Source organism: Pelodiscus sinensis, chromosome 2, assembly GCF_049634645.1.
Source record: "Pelodiscus sinensis isolate JC-2024 chromosome 2, ASM4963464v1, whole genome shotgun sequence".
NCBI classification, from domain to species: domain Eukaryota; kingdom Metazoa; phylum Chordata; order Testudines; family Trionychidae; genus Pelodiscus; species Pelodiscus sinensis.
Window position 1 is genome coordinate 46178755 of NC_134712.1, and position 19387 is coordinate 46198141.

The window sequence follows — 19387 nt, forward strand, 5'->3', positions numbered from 1 at the left end:
AGAGAAGAGCGACAAGAATGATTAAAGGTCTAGAGAACATGACCTATGAAGCCAGGCTTCATGAACTGGGCTTGTTTAGTTTGGAAAAAAGAAGATTAAGGGGGGACATGATAGCAGTTTTCAAATATCTAAAAGGGTGTCACAAGGAGGAAGGAGAAAATTTGTTCCTCTTGGTTTCTGAGGACAGGACAAGGAGTAATGGGCGTAAAGTGCAGCAAGGGAGGTTTAGATTGGACATTAGGAAAAAATTCCTAACTGTCAGGGTGGTCAAATATTGGAATAAATTGCCAAGGGAGGTGGTGGAATCTCCCTCTCTGGAGATATTTAAGAACAGGTTAGATAGACATCTGTCAGGGATGGTGTAGGCGGAGCTTGGTCCTGCCTTGAGGGCGGGGGGCTGGACTCGGTGACCGCTCGAGGTCCCTTCCAGTCCTATGATTCTATGGTTCTATGATCATCTAGTTTGATCTCCTGTATACCACAGGACTTAGAATTGTATCCAGATATTTGTGTGCTACGCCCAGTAATTTGTTTCTGACTAAGGATATCTTCCAGAAAGGCACCAGTCTTTATTTGAAGACTTTAACAGATGGAGATTAACTACTTCCATTGGTAGCTTTTTGTAGTAGTTAAATCAAAACTAGTGAGTTTTGAATTCACAACATCAGTTTACAAGACTAATATTCCAATCCCCTGAATTTATTATTATTTTCATATTAAGAACTTAGAGAACACTGATGCAAAAGAGACTTTGCAACCCATGTTTGGATTCTGCAGAGAAAAGCTCTGAACACAGCACTGTGTGGCATGGCACAGCTGATCATATGGAGAATGAGTCAAAAAGAGGTGTCACTTCACACATTAGTCATCTCTTTCTGCCTGATGATTGCTGCTCAAAAAACCAGTATAAATCACTTGTTTGTGACCATCTGCATCCCCAGATGGTTAATCCTTAGGGGTTAAGTATTTTTCAATCCAGCAAGTAATAAACACTTTAAAATCAGCACAAATGAAACAATACCAAAAGGTTCACTAGATATACAGTAACTGTAATCAAATGTATTACCATAATAAATCCATTGGATAGATAAATCTACCTGCTTTAGTTTATGTCACCACAATATATGATGACCCCTCCTTTTTTTTTAGAGACCATCAGTGACAAAAGAATATCATTCTTGTTCAGCAAAGTGCTAAAGAGATCACCTCACTGGCAACAAAAGGCCTGATCCTGTAAGGTGTCCAGTGCCCTGAGTTACCATTGACTTCAGTGAAAGTTAAGCATGCTCAGTACCTGGAGGATTGGGCTTACAGAGAATGAGCTCCCAGCATAGTGGCTGGGTCTCACATTGCAAGCCTGTCCAGACAATCTGAAACCTAAAAAAAATTTCAGAATGCTAATGCCATGTGGAGGTCAGTGACAGCAGCAGCACTTTCTGGTCTTGTATCCTGGAACAAAAACTTTCATCACTGCTAAACTATCTATACCCGACTCACTTTTTATGCCTGTTAGAGTCACTTCCTATTGTGTCTAGAAAGCACCATTATTATTTATTAATAATAGAACAAATATAGTATATTTGTAAAAAAAAAATTTCATAGTAAAAAAAATACTATGAAAGGCACAGTGATGGGCTGCCAATATTTTAACAGATGACACCTACAAAAATATCCTCCCTTTGCTTGTGATAGGACCCTTTCACTGCAGTCAAGTTTGCTTCCAGAGGAGAGGACTGGAGAATCTATTCATTTTATTTCCTTTTTAAAAAACAATGCTTTCTCATAATCATAAGGAGGCAACACAGCATGGCAAATAAGACTTTGTTCAGGGTCTCAGGGCCTCCTTCAGGTGCAAGCGCCTTTCCTGGCCCATAGAGGTGTTATTCTTTGCTCCTTGTGCCACCACTAAGGAAACTCACCTAATACACTTTTCAGGAATCATCCCGGGAAAGAGCAAACAGTGCAATCATTGCTGTGTGTCCTCTGAATTTTCAGCTGAGGGAAAGAAAATCTTTCCATCATAATCAGGCTCCACTGGCTTCTTCTTATGGAAAATGAATCAGCTCATTCCCCAACTCCCCTGGCCGGGCTTATTAATGGCAGTATGCTCGCTGTCTCTGATTCTAGTTGCTTTGACAAGTAGCCTAACTTTACACCATCAGGCAAGGAATGGAATTTATTTCCTGAATATCTTAAGAGGCCATGTTGGGATGAATTATCTAGTTCGCCTGCATGAGATCAGATCTGATTACGTAATAGCTCAATTATATCTCCTCTTTGAAGGGAAAGCATGCAGGAGAAATGCCATCACACCTGGAACAGAGCTTCCACTTTGTGGTTACTATTACCTTGTGATCTTTACACAGTTGCCAGACAATTTCAAATTGAGTCTGTTTCCATTACATCACCCAGGGTAAAGCTTGCAACTTGGATTCCTGTGTCACTTGGTCAAGGAAAAGAAAGGCTAAGGGCAGGGGGGAGACTTCAGCCTGCTTTCAATACTTCTTGCCACTGAAAGACTTGCCGACCCACACAAAATTGTTTCCTATTTCATTAAATCATAGGATTGGAAGAGACCTCAAGAGGTCATCTAGTCCAGTCCACTGCACTCATGACAGAGCTAAGCACCATCTAGACCCGTGGTTTTCAAACTACAGATCATGACCCAGTACTGGGTCATGTTGCTGCACTGGGATCAGATGACCAGTAGGGGTGCTAAGGCAGGCTACCTGCCTGTCCTGGCATTGCAGACTGCGCTGCGTCCCAGAAGCAGCTGGCAACAGGCCCAGCTTCTAGGTGGGGATGGGGGTGGAGAGTGCACAGGGCTTTCCACACTGCCCTACTCCAAGCACTAGCACTCCCATTAGCTGGGAACCTGCTGCTGGCTGCTCTGGGGCGCAGCATGGTCTGTGGTGCTGGGAGAGGCAGGAAATCTGACTTAGCACCCTCACTGCACCATGGACCAGGAGCTGCTGAATGTAAACCTCTGATGCCCCAGCCCTGACACCCCCCCTCACAAAACCAGAGCTCCCTTCTACATTTCAAAGCTCTCATCCTCAGCTCCACCCTGGAGCCTACACTCTAGTCAAATTAGGTCACAGACATCAACAATTTTCTTCAACTGGTTCATGAGAAAAAAAGTTTGAAAAGCCACTGATATAGACCATCCCTGACAGGTGCCGGTCAAACCCCGTCTTCAAAATCTCCAGAGATGGAGATTCTACAACCTCCCTAGGCAGTTTATTCCAGTGTTTAACCACCCTGACAGGACATTTTTTCTAATGTCCAACCTAAACCTCCCTTGCTGCAATATAAGCCCACTGCTTCTCATCCAATCCTTAAAGATCAAGAACAATTTTTTTCCCTCTTCCTTGTAACAACCTTTTATGTACTTGAAAATTGTTACATGCGACCCCTGACATATGACCGCCCGACTTATGAGCCCCGCATTTACAACCGCCCTGTTCCAGCCGCCGCCTACACCTGGCACTGGCCCCAGCTGGATCTGCAAGCAGCTTGTGCTGTACCGCACCGCCTCCACCTGGCACAGTCCCCGGCTGGCTCTGGGCACAGTGCACTGGGGACTACAACTCCCAGGAGGCAAAGCGGGCCAGGAACAGAACCCTCATTTTACCATTATGCCTATGGGAAATAAGGGTTCAACTTATGACAGCTCGGCGTACAATGGTTTTCCAGGGATCAATTAGGTTGTAAGTGCGGGGATCACCTGTATCATGTTCCCTCTCAGTCTTCTCTTCTCCACATTAAACAAACTTAGTTCTTTCAGTCTTCCCCCACAGGTCATGTTTTCTAGACAGATTATTTTTGTTGCTTTTCTTTGGATTTTTCTCAATTTGTCCATATTTTTCCTGAAATGTGGTGCCCAGACCTGGACATAATTCTCCAGTTGAGGCCTAATCAGTGCAGAGTAGAGTGGAAGAATTCTTGTGTCTTACTTAAAATAGTCCTGCTATACAACTCAGGATGATGTTTATTTTATTCGCAACAGTGTTACACTGTTCACTCATATTTAACTTGTGGTCCACTATGATTAAGGCTGCAATTTAATCACAGAGGTCATGGAAGTCACAGAATCAGTGACTGCCAACAGCTTCCATGACTTCAGCCTGCAGTGGTAGGGAGCTGCAGCATATCCCCGCAGCCCACTGGGGCAAGAAACAGTGGGGTGTCCCCTCTGTCTCTTGCAGACACCAGAGCTACAAGCACCTGAGGAGGGTGGGACTACCTCTCAGCTCCCAGCCATCCCGGGTGGCAGGGGAACCCCTGGACTCTTGATCACCAGGTATGGTGCAGCATTGGAAACCTGAGCTCCAAACAGGTGGTGGTGGGGATACTCCCCCTGCAGCTTCCTGATGCCATGGGGAATGGGTGAAATCCCCTAGCTCCAGACACCAGAAGGCCATGAGGAAATCCCCCAGTTTCTGGCCACCAGGAGCAGTGGGGATATCCACTGCTCCTAGCCACTGTGGCTGCCAGAGATGGTGGGCAGCTCCAGGCTGCTGTAGAGGAACCCAAGGTTCTAGCCCCTCTAGATGGCGGGGAACTCCCACACTCCCAGTCCCCCTGGGCAATGGGGGATTCCCGGAGGTGTAGGTAGCCAGGGTATCCCACAGCCATCAACTGCTACAGGAAGCTCCTACTCCCTGAAGCAGCCCCTCTTGAAGTAGTGTGGGGATCAATCGAACCCAACTTGGTCAGGGATATTTTTAGTAAAAGTTAGCGACAGGTCAGAGCTTCTGTGAATTTGACCTGTCCATGACTTTTACTAAAAATATCTGCAACAAAATCTATGACCCTTATATCTCTTTCTACAGTACTCCTTCCTAGACAGTCATTTCCCATTTTTATGTGGGCAACTGATTTCTCTCATTGTACCTTGCCTAGTCTCCCAGCTCTACTGGTAGGACTGCTGCTGGACCTATCCTCCCATCCCTTTGTGATGGTCCTGCCTCCAAGCTACATGCACATTTTCTCTGGGGTGACATTTTAACATTTTATCTCATTTGGGCATATCTGATTTACACACGGAGAATGGAGATCTGATGCCTGGCTCAGGAAATCACAATACCTGAAGATCTAGTTCTAGAACGGTCCCTGGATCTCCAGTCCTAAACATCTACAGCAGGATTAGAAGAGATGGGTCAACATAATTTTGTTATAGAATACATATTATTATTGATGCCATGGCCACAGGGTGTGACATGCCTAGCATTATAAAGCTCTTTTAATATGTAAGTCTTAAAACACAAAGGTGGGTATGTATAATTATTCTAAGTTTATAGGTGGGAAAATGAAGGCATGAGATGTTAAGCTAATATTCTCAAACCTGGGTGCCTAATGCTGAGCTCCTAAATCTGCATTTAGTCATTTATAGAAGAATGGCCTGGTTCCCAAAGTGAGCCCCTGCAGCTACCGTGGTTTCAGTGGTAAGTTGGGCTGAGCTCCTGTGGAAGTCAGGCCTCTTCCTTTTTAAATGCCTAAATACAGATTCCAGAGCTTAACTTTGGGCACCTCGGTTGGAAAATGTTGGCCCCATGTGCCTTGGCCAAGACCACAGAGTTCGTTGGAAAGCTCAGAAGAGATTGCAGGCTCCCTGCTCTGTGTTTCACTGAGACCATACTTCCATCTGCTATCTCACTGTCCTGGGCAACCTTATGAAATCATCCTAGTTAAGGATGGACTTTTTCCTGTTTACTCGGAATGCAATACACTACTACACCGTGGGTTTTTTTCTGGAAGTGGAAATGCAAATGGAGTGCTCATTTGCATATCTTCTTAGGATTTTTTTTGCAGAAGAGGATTTTGTGATAAAAAGCCATGTGTAGTTGGGGCTATTTGTCAGAAAAAAAACCTTTTGCGCAAGATCCCTTATTCCTCAAAAAATGAGTTTTACAGGCTCTTGAGCAAAAGACAAATTTTCTGACAAATGGCCCCGTCTACACAGGCTTTTTATCGCAAAAACCTCTTCCGCAAAAAGGATTGGAAGAAGATATGCAAATGAGAATGTGAAATATGCAAATGAGTGCTCTATTTGCATTTCCCCGTCCACAAAAAACCCACAGTGTAGATGTAACCTGAGAGCCGCACCTTTGGTAATCCTTGTTAAAGACAGATTTAAGTAACGAATTCAACATTTAACACCACTTGCTGTCATTTTTACTCACGACTAGTACACTGAAGAACCCTCATGAAACTTCTGGGTTTTTTTTACTGTTATCAGATATGTGGAGTGTCCATGAAGTACTTCTCATTTTGTTATCACGCTTGCTTCTGCCCTGCACTTTGATGTCTATGTTGCAAAGTCAGATTGGTTCCTATTGGCTATATTGTGCCCTCACAATTCACATGCAACTGACACAAAGAGTGAAACCCTGGCCTCACTGAAGTCAATGGCAAAACTCTCATTGACTTCATTTGGGCCAGAATTTTACCTTATGAGTAATAGAATTCGGGTCTCAAACGTAGCTCTTTACTAGTCAAACAAAAAGGTATGGTGTACAATCAGCCCTGTCAGGTGCACTGTTTAGAGGAAAAATCTTAACCAGTCCATATGTGATTCCTGGTTTAAAAGTGAACTGCAGTTTATGAGTGTGCTGCTCTGGAGGGATCCCAGGTTTAAATGCCTGTATTTCATTATTTACCCTCAAAACAAAACAAGCCTGGCAAATAGGGTGAGGCACTGTGATGCGAGTGTACGAGAACATTTGCCCATTGTTCACACATCTACAGTTAACAGATCAGTTAATAGAGGTGCACAGTTCACTTTCAAGCAAGGAGTCGCATGAACCAGTGATGATTTTTCTTTTCCTCTGTACATTGGACAGTTCTGCCTACTCAGAATGTCCTTGTGTTTGTCTCACGAGCAGGATACTAAAATATCTTCATAAGGTTCTTTGGGCCAGATCCATGTAAATGGAAGTTCTGTTGACTTCAGTAGAGCTGCACAAATTTATAACAGCTGAGGATATGATGCAGCTTCATGTGGGTATTGGAGACAAAATATGACCCTTAGTCTACTTTCACGTTACAATAACCAGGAAATAATCCATCTTTGCAACATGGACATATGATTGCAAGGCATGAGCACTCATGATATCAGGACTGAGCAGTGCTCCAGGATGCACACCACACCTATTTGATAGTGTAAACAGTGTAGAGAGACAGCTCAGTGTTCTCTGCTGATAGCCCCAGGAGGCTTGTATCGTGCCTCTGCTAACCTGGATAACATTTTAAACAAAATATCCTCCTCCTCCTGCTCAGTTAGTTCCTGAAAGATTCTCATCTTGTCACTTATCACTGTGAAACCTGATTGAAGAGGTTTGCCCAGATGTGAGCAAGGTGTTGGGGCATGAAGTTGCACGGTTTAATGAGGAGAGCGTGGTTCACTGAGGTCTATGAAAACAACACAGCTTGTGTACAATAAACAGGTTTTACATCATCTGAAATCCATGAGTTATTTCTAACTTACACTGGTGTAGCTGAGAGGAGAAAGACGTCTTTTGCTTGCTTTAAAAGGGCGGGATTCTGCCACCCTTCCTGACTGTGAACTTTGCTTACTGCATAAGAAGTTAGAGTGTAGTCAATGATGCAACACTTTTGTAAAAGGAGAGCCAGATCCAGAACATGAAAACATTTTTTTAACTTACTTGTCAATACCCGTGTTCAATATCTGATGTCTCCTTTTCTAATCCTTTTGGCCCTTTGAAGTTTTACAACTGTTGCAGAGGAAATATGAAAACCTGAGTTCCAGATTGCATGTTAATCCTGTCAAACCTACAGCTGCAAGTCAAGAAAACACACAAATGTCATTGCTGACTCTTCATATTCCAGTGTTTTATGGTGTTAGATATACACTGTTTCCTGCTGGCTGAAATGGTAACAACTTGTGGCTTCCGAAGAAGAAGGATTGCTCCTCTTTTATCATGAGACACAGGCAGATAGCAGGTTTATTTAAATGAAATCTCCATTCTCAATTTTGCTAATTCTCTCCACAGAAGCACTAATCATTGTGGACTCATTGCTTATTCTCTTCCACCTTCAGTTGCAACAATATCCAAGCTCAAGCAAAATATGGGGCTTAAGCATGTGGCAGGTGGAGAAGACGTGCACACTCTGACTTTAGGGTCTTGCAGACGTGCACCCCAGCTAGAGGACTTTGCAGGGACACTTCAGATGTGTCTGAATTCTTTATCTAGGGTTTGTTAGGAAATATGTTGTAATCTCAACCAAATTCTGTAAATGATATATTAGAGGTGCATGTACATAAAAGTGTGTGCAGTTGTTTGCCTAACTTTTTGTGTGTGTGTGTGTGTGTGCACGCACATTTACTGCAACTTCAAATTGGGGATTTGCACTTGCAAAAGGCCAATCGGGGTCTAAATGGGCAATTATGTGGGAAAACAGCTGATACTAATTGTTCTTGCAAAGTAGGTGAGCAGTTGCATTCACATTCTGCACAAAGAATCATCCATAACGCAGCCCATCAAACCTGCACATATATTCTTACAATCTGAGATCTCATTTGTTCCTGTCTTTTTAAAAGGTGAAGCAAAATGCAGGACAATGTAGCACTTTAAAGACTAACAAGATGGTTTATTAGATGATGAGCTTTCGTGGGCCAGACCCACTTCCTCAGATCAAATAGTGAGGAAGTGGGTCTGGCCCACGAAAGCTCATCATCTAATAAACCATCTTGTTAGTCTTTAAAGTGCTACATTGTCCTGCATTTTGCTTCAACTACCCCAGACTAACACGGCTACATTTCTATCACTATTTTTAAAAGGTCTCGCAATTCACCTTTAAGAAAGGAAATAACCCATAAGCACAGGCACATCCTTAGTCCTTACATCATTTTACACTATTTCTCCCCATGAGATTAAACTTAATGTAGTGCATATATTTTCCCAGACATTGTTACAAGTCTGACACACTGACCACTACTTTGTTTGCAGTGACACCTACTGGTAGAAACAGGCTGCAAAGACTAAGAACTGCCCGCTACCTATTGTGTTTTTTCCCTCTCCATGGGAACTCTTCTGTCAGGCATTTATGCCCAGTTGAAGTCTCTCACTCACTGAGTTAATATAAAGCTATTCATTATACTTTTTGCAGATTCATTGTCTTCCCTATCATGGAAAAGATGGGTGATCCTGCCACAAGAATATGCATCACAAAATCTTGTTCAGATAGTAATAATAATGTAATACTCAAAAGTGTGGTAGGCACTTCCCACAAATAAGCAGATATGGTCCCTTCCCTGAGTAACATTCTGTCTACTTACCTACCTGCCTGTCATGGTCTTGGTTTCCTATAGGCCAGTGTCAGATACCTGCAGTCACCACCAAAGTTCTCACTTGGAAGTTTTGCCTCTGGGTATCCTTCCCTCCATTTCCTGGTACAAGGACCCTGGCTTTAGGAGTGGCAGGGGGGCGGGTCTCTGATAGGTATGGTCAGTGTTCTTCAAAGGCTGTTGCAGAAAGTCCCATTCACCACAGCCCCACTTCAGACTGAATTAACAAACTTAGCCCATTATCCTGGTTTCTACATCACCCCCTAGCAGCCCATATCACCATCCTCCCTAATGGACCAGTGCCTGGAATCTGAGAGGCCTCTCTTGGCAACTTTCACAAGACCAGACCAAAGCATATGCAGCTGGAAGTTGTCCACACTCACACCTCCAAATTGTCTTCTTCCCACCGCTGGCTTTTGAACTAACATTCTGAAGTGGGTCATAGCAACACAATGGGCGTCACTGAGTCTTTAGATTTCAAGTCACTCTGGGTATGTCTACACTGCAGGCTAAAGTTGAATTAAGATACACAACTTTGGCTAGGTTAATTGCATAGCTGAAGTTGAAGTACCTTAACTCAACTTTTGGTGCTGTTTATGTAACCACCACCAGGCGGATTTGAACCTGGGACCTCTGGAGCGGAGTATAGGAGCCAGGGCCAGCTTTAGGAAGTCCCAGTCTCTTTAGCCTCTCTTCAGATGGGACCTGTTCCAAACCCCTGATCATTTTAATTGCCTTCCCCTCTCCCACCCTCTCTTCCCCTCTCCCACCTCCTTTTCCCAGTCTCCCTGAGTTTTGTTCAATGAAGAGAGTTTCTATTTTTGAACACACGTGTCCTTTATTTTGTACATCAGGAAGGGGGAATTAGGACTGGGCTCCTACATCTCATGTTCAGAACTGACTAGGACACTTATGACCAAATTTTCAAAGGTGTGTAAAGATCAGATAGATATCTTTGAAGATCCGAGTTGGCAACTGTCTCTTTAGGAGCTGAATTACCTTTGAAAATCTGAGCTTAGATTTCCAAGTCCAATTTTCAAAAATGACTTTAGTCACTCAAGTGCTTTTGAAAATGTTAACTGGGGTCCTAAAGAGACAAAAATAGACAAAAGGCAAGAGATATGGTATTCCTTTTAAAAATGTGTGACATCTATTTTTAACTACATTTTATATTATTTTTCCTCCCAGAGGCAACTGACACCTCCGACCCCCTCACTATGCCACTGCCTGCCCCCTGCAGATCTATCATCTTATGCATGTGCAAGATCTGTGAGAGCCGTCCCATGAATCTGAAGTTAGTGTCTGTGGCACCTGCTTTTGGGTGGTGTCTCAATACTGCCACATTCACCTCCAAAGAGGGGGCTTCCCAAAGAAGGCCCATGCTGCAGACCCCCCAAGGCATCCACAGGTCCAGTCTCCTTTCAATGGGCCCACTTCCCAGGGCTCATTGATCTTGGATCTGGCTTCCATCCCCTCTCCAACCTTTGCAACTGCCCAGAGGTGCTCACCTTCCACCTTATCCATTCCCACCTCATTCACCCCACAAGGACAGTTTTTGCCTCACTTGTCCTAGGGACTATTTTACCAAGATGTAATACAAAGTTTCCATGTAAAAGGACTCACTACAAAGCTAAAAACTTCAATGAGAGAATGATTAATACAGAGACATGTCTACATCTGCTGCAGGGAGACACCTCTGCCTGCCTCCACCCCTCTCCCCCAGGGTCTACAGCCCCTTTGCAAAGCGGGCGAGTGAAAGGAAAGAGGCTGAGGCCCATCAACGGTACTGAAGCAGTCATGAGCAAGCCATGCCCGGGAATCATTGTCCTGTCCATTGCTAGTGCAGTGTTGCTTCAGGCACGCTGAAATGCAGTCACCTCTAGGGTGGGCTGGAGGGCTGTTTAACACCTGCACAAGGTTTCAGGCAGGGGGCAGTGCAGGCTACCTTCCTGCAGAGCCCCTATCAGAACTACCGTGCCCTCTGGCTTAGGAAAAGAATAAACAGGAGGATTGGAAATTAACCCACCCAGTCTCACTTCCCCTAGGCAGAGAATGAGCCTACGTTAGGCCCCAGCTGGAGTATCATGTCCAGTTCTGGGTGCCACATTTCAGGAAATGTGGAGAAACTGGAGAAAGTCAACACAAATGATGAAAGGTCTAGAGAACATGAGATATAAGGCAAGACTGAAGAAATTGGCCTTGTTTACCTTGGAAAAGAGAAGACCGAAAAGGGACATGAGAGCAGCTTTCAAGTATCTAAAGGTATGTCTACACTACCCCCCTAGTTCGAACTAGGGGGAGGTAATGTAGTCATACGGAGTTGCAAATGAAGCCTGGGATTTGAATTTCCTGGGCTTCATTTGCATAAAGCCGGTCGGCGCCATTTTTAAATGCCGGCTAGGTCGGACCCGTGCCGTGCGGCTACACACGGCACAGACTAGCTAGTTCGGATTAGGCTGCCTAATCCGAACTAGCTGTACACCTCCTTCCCTTAAAGAGTATCATAAGGAAGAGGAAGAAAAATTGTTCTGCTTGGCCTCTGAGGTTAGGATGAGAAGCAATGGGCTTAAATTGTGGCAAGGGAGGTTTAGGTTGGATATTAGGGAAAACTTCCTGCCTGTCAGGGTGGTTAAACACTTGAATAAATTGCCTAGTGAAATTGTGGAATCTCCATCACTGGAGATATTTAAGACCAGGTTAGACAGACACCTGTCAGGGGTGAGCTAGGGCAACTCAACTTTGGAAGCCCCAGGGGCCACACTGATACCTATAGAACATGCTGAGGGCCTCAACTTAAGTGTGGTTGCATATACAAGCAAATATATACAAATAGTTTCTCTCACACTGACAGGTATGAATACAAAGATTAAGGCAAGACTACGCAACACACAGGCCCCATTTCAGTCAGTTCTGCTGATATTAATAAAATGCAATATTTACCCGATTTCTACCCATGTGACAGCACTTTTCATGAGCAATGACAGTCCAAGAATTTAACTACTAAAACACATATCAACAGAAGATCATTACACTGACTACCTTTTTGTTTCGGCTCCCACTCGCCGGCCACGTGTTGATTCCCACATAAACCCAAACTGCACCGCGGGGCACAAACAAACTGGCTGTGGGCAGCATACCAAGTTATTAATAAATATTTTTAAACCTTTCCCTTTTCTCTCTGCTGCCATGTCTCCTCTCCTTGCTCCATCATCACCCCTGGTGCCTACTGCCCCCCAACTCCTCACCCTCCTCTGCTGTCTTGACTCCTGCCCTTCTCACTGCCCTCAGCCCTCCTGCAACCTGCCCCCCTCCACCAGCCCTTCTCTCCCCCCTGTGCCCGCTCCTCCAGTAGCCCCACTCTGATCATGGGAGCTACTCCTCTTCTAACACCTCCCTCTACACACCTGCCCTGCCTCTCTCCTCTGGTGCTGGTCCCTCCCCTACAGGTGTCTGCCCTTCTGCTTCACCCCAGAATCCCCTGGCACCTGCACCTTCCCTTAGCCCTGCACCCTCCTGGTGCCTCCCCCTTCCCTTCCTGCCCCTGCTCCCTTTGCCCTCTTTTTCCCTGATGCCCATCCCCTCACCACTCTCTGCCCTGTTCCCCTCCTGCCCCTCTGTGTCCTCACACATGACTTGCTCCATCCCTACCTTTCTCATGCCCACCGCTTCTTTCAAGCCCACTCCTCTCCTCTCCCAGCATCACCCTGTCCCCCCCTCCCATTGACACCTCCCCTCCTGCCCTTTCCCTCATTGTCTGCACTTGGCCCCCTGACATTTGTCTCTCTTGCACCCTGTCTCTTGATGCCTTCCCCTTTCTTACCCTCCCCCCAAGCACCTTCCCCCAAGCACCTTCACCTTCTCCTTTCCCTCCCCCTCAGCCCTTTCTTTTCTCTTCCCTTCCCCACCCCTCCGCCCCCACCCCCGCCCCTTCCCTTTCCCCTTCCCTACCTTCTGCCTTCCACATTGCGGGGCCAAAGTCTGCACTCAGGCCCCAGAGGCCGAACACGGAGGCAACCCCGTAACATGCCTCCGAAGAGTTTTAAAATCCCGGGTCATGACGTCACGTCATGCCCGGGCGTCCTCCCCGCCCACCTGCAACATGCATGGAAGCAGCAGCCAGTGAGGGGGAGCTGCGCTGAGCCACGCATGGCAGGGATGGTCCAGGGCCAAGGGGGACGCTCTGGGGGCGGGGTGGGAGGACGCGCGGGGGGGGGGGGGGGTTGGCGGGGCCCGCTCCAGGCAGAGCCGGGAGAGAGACCCAGCTCCACATATTGGTGGAGCAGGGCCTCCAGCTCTGTAATTCGCCGGCACTTCCGGGTTCAGGGGCGCGGGGCCCCTTTAGGCATGGGGCCTGATTCGGCCGAATAGGCTTGAGGGCCGGCCCTGATAGGAGCCTCTTCCCTCTGAGCTAAAAGCCAGCTGGCTCCCAGTCCATACTGTAGAGGTCTCTTAGTCTTAACTGTTGCTGTGCTCTAGGTACCACTTGCATTGCTCAGTAACCACACTAGGGCTATGTCTACACTGGCGCGATCTTGCGCCAGAGATATGCAAATGAGGCTAAGCGTGGACTATCACCGAGCCTCATTTGCATATCTAATGAGCTGCCATTTTTGCGGAAGAGGATCTTGCGCCAGAATGAGCTGTCTATACTGCCCCTTCTTGCGCAAGAGGGTTTTTCTTGTGCAAGAAGGAGTAGTGTAGACAGTTCCTTCTAGTACAAGAGCCTCTTCCACAAAAAAGGTGGCTCATTAGGTATGCAAATGAGGCTCGGCGATATTCCATGCTGAGCCTCATTTGTATACTTCTGGCGCAACAGCCTGCCAGTGTAGACATAGCCTAGGTGGGTTACATCGACACTGCAGGAAGTCAAAGGGAGAACACTCTTTCTTTGACTTCCCTTACTCCTTGTAAAATGAGAGTTATAGAAGTTGAAGTAAGAAAACCATTATTTTAAAATTATTTTGAAATAACAGGCTTGCTGTGTAGATGCACACTCTGTTATTTAAAAATACGGTGAGTTATTTCAAAATAATGTTGCTGTGTAGACATGCCTCTGACCCTTTACCCATATTTTTTTACTTCCACATACTTCTCACTTAAAAATAATAATACCCTAACATTCTACACACTGTTTGGCTAAGAAATCTTATGAATTCTAACGCAATCATCATTATAGCACCAAAACTCCTCTGGGATCGAGGTCCATGCCATCAGAGGACAAAACAGCCAACAAAATTTCAGTTTAATTTTATTGACCTAACAAACGATACAATTGTTTTCAATGTATAAACACCAAACAGAAAAGTTCAATTATTTGCCCTGCCTTGCTAATAAGAATACTGTGTGTTATTTTTACTATCTACCATGCAGACTAACAACAATTATTAAGTATCAATGACAATGACACAACATGCAGTCATTGCCTACTCATCATATCAGAATAACCGGACAACCAGAAATGAGCCTTTTTGGTCAAAAATACAGCAATTTAAAACAATATTGTTTTGATAAATAAGCTGTTTTCTGATAGGCTTAATCACAAAAAACCATTCATTCCCTATAAAATGAGTAATTGTCACAGTAGTGTAATGCATTCTTAAATTATCTTTCTCCTATTGTTATTTTAATCAACAGGTAAAGTGGAAAGGAAGTCATAGTTATAGAATGCTATCAGTGAATAAATATATCTCACTTTGCTTTTCTTCTTCCTCAGTTTTACCGGTAAGTTGGCTGTGTCCTCTTTGCATTGGCATTGATCCAGTAGTGAGGGAGGATGACTGATCCCATATCCTACTGCACTGACATAATTCCTGCTTAAGGTTTATTTATTTATCCATCCATTCAGGTTTATTGTAAGAGAATAGTATTCAAACACGGTCCCAATAACTGACAGCAGACATCTCTGCAGACTTCCCTAGCTTTCGATTTTTTTCTTGTTATTACCAAGGTCCCATGTATTCTGTTGCAAACCGGACCTAAATTATATAGGAAGGTCCTAGTTTTCTGCAGATAACTAGTGCAACATACTGGAAATTCTGCAGTAGATTTAAATATTTTAAAGCAAGTGTTTTGATTAAAGAAATATGATACTGAACAATCAACTTTCTTCAATAAGCCTTATATTACTTTGACCTTTGACATGGGAGGCATTTAGGATTGTGGGATGCAGTTGCATATTTGTTGGCTAATGTTAAAATGATCCACAGTTCAATAGCTAACTGAGGCTACCTCTACACAGCTTCCCTCTTCCACAAAAGCTTATGCAAATGAAGTGTGGATTGGCATATTGCTGTGCTTCATTTGCATAATTAATTAGGAGCCATTTTTGCGCCAGAGGCTTTTGTGCAAAAAGGCGCCATGTACACAGTGCCTTTTTGCGCAAAAAAACCCTTTTGCGCAAGAGCCATTCTTCCTCATTTTTTCAGGATAGACTGTCGGGCCCAATGGGCAGTGATCAATGGCTTGATGTTAGGTTGGCAGTCGGTTTCAAGTGTAGTGGCCCAAGGATTGCTTCCAGGGCCGGTTTTGTTCATGACCTGGATGAGGAGATAGATTACACTCTGAGAAAATTTTCAGATGACACTAAGCTAGGGGGGACAGGTAGATATGTTGGAGGGCAGGACAGGTTCCAGAGTGACCTAGACAAATCAGAGGATCGGGCCAAAAGAAATATGATGAGGTTCAACAAGGACAAGTGCAGAGTCCTGCACTTGGGACAGAAGAATCCCAAGCATTGTTACAGGCTGGGGACCGACTGGCTAAGTAGCAGTTTGGCAGAAAAGGATCTGGGGATTACAGTGGATGATCAACCAAAATGATTAGGGGGCTGGAGCAGATGACCTATGAGAAGAGGCTGAGGGATTTGGTCTTATTTAATCTGCAGAAGAGAAGAGTGAGGAGGGATTTGATAGCAGCCTTCAACTTTCTGAAGGTAGGTTCCAAAGAGGATTGAGAGAGGCTATTCTCAGTAGTGACAGATGGCAGAACAAGGAGCAATGGTCTCAAGTTGTGGTGGGAGAGGTCTAGGTTGGATATTAGGAAAAACTATTTCATTTGGAGGATGGTGAAGTACTGGAATGGGTTACCTAGGGAGGTGGTGGAATCTCTATCCCTAGAGGTTTTTAAGTCTCGGTTTGACAAAGCCCTGGCTGGGTTGATTTAGTTGGGGTTGGTCCTGCTTTGGGCAGGGGGCTGGAGTTGACGACCTCCTGAGGTCTCTTCCAGCCCTAGGATTCTATGATTTGATGAACCCAAAGTTCCTTTTCTATGCCACCTTCTGCTCCCTCACTACAGTGGTTGTCTTTGGTCAGTGAGAACCCAGGACTCAGACATGAATCCTGTGAGTTCTCTTCCCACTTGAGGAAGAAGCCACTTGGCTTTCTCTGCCATCTGAGCAATTGCTCTGGGTGGTCATCTCACCAGCCACTCTTCCTCACCACCCACGCTCTCTCCAGCAGTTCTTCCTCACTGTCCCCAGCCAACTGCTTACCACTTTCATCAGCCACTTCTGTCAGTCCCCTTTTGCTGTCAGCTGGTTCTCCACTAGAACCTCTGTAGGTCAGTATCCTCATTTTTTTAAAGCTCTCAGCAGGTTGGACAGAAACACTGCCCCCATCAGAAGTGATTTCAGCTGTTATTGAGTACTTAAAATCACAAATGGCTCCCAATGAAGCCTATTTAGCTGTGTCTTTGAACAGTAGGGAGGAACTAAGGACCCTTACGGACAGTCCACTCCTTTTGGCTGGGACACCTGTCCCTACCCCTCTTAATTTTATAGGGGTCTGGCATTTGAGCCCCTGGTTTAATAAGGATCTTTCAGAAAAGGGTAAATCCCCTTATTTGGAATAGGCTAAGCACAGTTCTGCTTTCCTCTATTCATACAATAAAGACAACGCTGATAACATTTCTTTAGACCTGCAATCAGTACTAACATGATTTGAAACCCAACCCCTGCCAAAGTTGATCACTTTGAGCATTACTGCTATATCTGCTGGATCTCTTGGCAGAGTAGGTGTGTTCATGTAAATGCAGTTGGGTCCTGAAATCTCTCCCATCCCAGCCTGCACATTCAAACCCTGTTTGCAAGTGGGCACAAGGATGTTTTTCTGAGAGTCATGCTCTCCAGATCATCATATAAACCACATATTAGCTTACAGTAGTCTTATAATAGCGTACTAACAACATTTTCAGCCAAAATTACTTGCTAGTCCATGGTTTTAGTGAACACAATTTCGGTGGTGATGGTTATTGTTTATCAAAGTGTCTAAGAGCCCCGGTCATAAATGGTCACTGCCCCCAAACAGCTTACACTCAACATATAAGAAAACAGACCACAGATGGCTAGAGCCAGACAAAGAATGACAAGGAAACAATGCAACAGTACTGGCTAGCATGATAGGCAGCGGAATCAGGGCACCAATGTCAAGTTTTTTGGAGGGATCAAAGAGAAGTTTGGGGAGCATTTTGAAGAGGGACAATGAATTAGTTTCATGGAAGTTTATGGGGAGCTCCTCACTTAAGCGAGAGCAGCATGGTAGAAAGCACAAAGGTACTTGTTTGGAATTTAAGAAGCAGACAACAGAGGCCGGCATTAAGCCAGTCAGAGCAAGTGACAAATGATAAGCATGGTGGGAATAAACCATAAAAGGGCAGCTTATGTTTGATGGGCTAGAGAAGGGGAAGACAATGGAAGCATACAAAGACAGGGGTGACAAGATCAAAGTGATGGCTACCAACTTATTTGTAGCAGCACTGTGAATGGACATGAATGGGGCAAAACTGCACTTGTCCAGGCCAGAGAGAAGGATTTTACCACAAGATGATCAAAGGTTGCCCAAGTGTTTTAACTGAGTGGAGGGATAAGAAAGGCCGTATCTTAAAAAACGTTATGCAGAAAGAATCAACAAGATTTACAACTAGACTGGAGGTGAGGATCTAGAGAGAGGTCCAAGTCGAAGATGATGCTCAGAATATGGGCCTCATTTACATACAGGATGAAAGTGCTGTCTACAATGACAGAGAAAGGAAGAGTGTGGGAAGAGGCTGGGGGATGGAGTGGGGCTACCGATGTTGCTGGGCCCTTGTGACAGACCCCATGGGATAGGAAAAGTCCAATACCTGGGCCCTGACAGGGGGCAGCTCCCAGCCTCTGGGGTGATGGTTAATAGGAAGCACAGAAACTCTGTCCTGCATGAAGCCACCTGGGCTGGGACTGCTGGTCCCCCTCACATAAGCAGCAGTGGGGTCCTCTCCACTGGACAGAATGGGAGTGCCCTCACCTTGGCCCCTGAGCTTCAGCCAGTCCTTCCCTCGCACCTTGGCCCTTCTACCAGTAGTCCTAGCCCATGTACTCCACACTCCCAGTCAACTCCAGGCTGCACATCCTGCCTCACACCACTCACACCCCCAATCCATCCCAACCTGTATCACTCAGCCAGTCTCCACACCCTCAGCTCTGCCCGTAAACACCCGCCCTCCCCAGCATAGTCTGCACCTCCAGCCCACACCCCTCACCCACAGTCCAGACACCACCCCACCCCATACATTCCATACCTCCAGCCTGCACCTCCCCCGTCCCCCGACCTTTCTGGATGTGCTCTTTGCTGTCAGACTCACAGCAGTCCTGGTGGTAGCACCTCCCGATCCTGGAGACAGTAGAACCGAAGTGGCAGCCAGGGCCGACGTGGAGTTGAGTGGGTGGCTGCACTTGTGACCAAAGCCCTTGCAATGCCACTAGGAGTATCTCTGAGTCACCCAGCACTGAGTTATGGCCATGGCAATGAACTTAGCTGTGCTGGGGGTGGGGAGTGGGAGCGCTTCCTCAGCAGCCTGGGCGGGGGGGGGGGGGGGCTGTTTCTCAGAATCCTGGCTACCTCCTCCCCTAGCCACTCTTGCCAGCCCCATGCCTTGTCAATCACAATCTGTCATTCTGGGCAACTGCCTAGTCTGCCTATAGCTGCATTCTTGATTCAGTATCTCGCACTGTTCAAACAGCTTCTGGGAGTTGGGCAGCCAGAACCAAGTAATAACAGTCCCGGGGCTGCTCTAAATTGTGCCAGTGTTGGAACTGGCCTCTGA